At 52.8% G+C, this 1062-nt stretch overlaps 2 non-coding genes across 2 annotated transcripts; both read left to right on the forward strand.

The window, feature by feature from the left end:
• The first annotated feature begins 242 nt into the window (after positions 1 to 242).
• On the forward strand, positions 243 to 361 carry LOC123178868 (5S ribosomal RNA). The gene has a single exon (XR_006489920.1). It is a non-coding gene; the product is annotated as a 5S ribosomal RNA (ribosomal RNA).
• A 297-nt stretch (positions 362 to 658) lies between these two features.
• Positions 659 to 777, forward strand: LOC123178867 (5S ribosomal RNA). Its single transcript, XR_006489919.1, has one exon. It is a non-coding gene; the product is annotated as a 5S ribosomal RNA (ribosomal RNA).
• The last annotated feature ends 285 nt before the right edge of the window (positions 778 to 1062 follow it).

Consider the following 1062-nt stretch of genomic DNA (forward strand, 5'->3'; position numbering starts at 1 on the left):
TTTACCGTGTTTTATTATTTTGCACGAGTGCGGTAAGTCATAGCTGGGTGCTCACGATTCACGGGTCCAGCGTCGGCGTTGTGGCGCGGCAAGCGTGCACTGGTGCGGTTGAGAGGGAGGGGTGGAAACCGCGTTAAACTCGTCTCCGTAGTTGAGAGGGAGCGGCCAAAGCAATGTACAATCGTCTTTGTAGTGGAGCTGGGAGGGGCAAGGATAAGGGACGAAGACCGGGGTAACATGTCGGATGCGATCATACCAGCACTAAAGCACCGGATCCCATCAAAACTCCGAAGTTAAGCGTGCTTGGGCGAGAGTAGTACTAGGATGGGTGACCTCCTGGGAAGTCCTCGTGTTGCATTCCCTTTTTAATTTTTTTCGCGCCGCTTGCAAAACAAAACGCACGTGTAAGTAATATATTTACCGTGTTTTATTACTTTGCACGAGTGCGGTAAGTCATAGCTGGGTGCTCACGATTCACGGGTCCAGCGTCGGCGTTGTGGCGCGGCAAGCGTGCACTGGTGCGGTTGAGAGGGAGGGGTGAAAACCGCGTTAAACTCGTCTCTGTAGTTGAGAGGGAGCGGCCAAAGCAATGTACAATCGTCTTTGTAGTGGAGCTGGGAGGGGCAAGGATAAGGGACGAAGACCGGGGTAACATGTCGGATGCGATCATACCAGCACTAAAGCACCGGATCCCATCAGAACTCCGAAGTTAAGCGTGCTTGGGCGAGAGTAGTACTAGGACGGGTGACCTCCTGGGAAGTCCTCGTGTTGCATTCCCTTTTTAATTTGTTTCGCGCCGCTTGCAAAACAAAACGCACGTGTAAGTAATATATTTACCGTGTTTTATTATTTTGCACGAGTGCGGTAAGTCATAGCTGGGTGCTCACGATTCACGGGTCTAGCGTCGGCGTTGTGGCGCGGCAAGCGTGCACTGGTGCGGTTGAGAGGGAGGGGTGGAAACCGCGTTAAACTCGTCTCCGTAGTTGAGAGGGAGCGGCCAAAGCAATGTACAATCGTCTTTGTAGTGGAGCTGGGAGGGGCAAGGATAAGGGACGAAGACCG

Source organism: Triticum aestivum, unplaced genomic scaffold (assembly GCF_018294505.1).
Source record: "Triticum aestivum cultivar Chinese Spring unplaced genomic scaffold, IWGSC CS RefSeq v2.1 scaffold24319, whole genome shotgun sequence".
NCBI lineage: Eukaryota > Viridiplantae > Streptophyta > Magnoliopsida > Poales > Poaceae > Triticum > Triticum aestivum.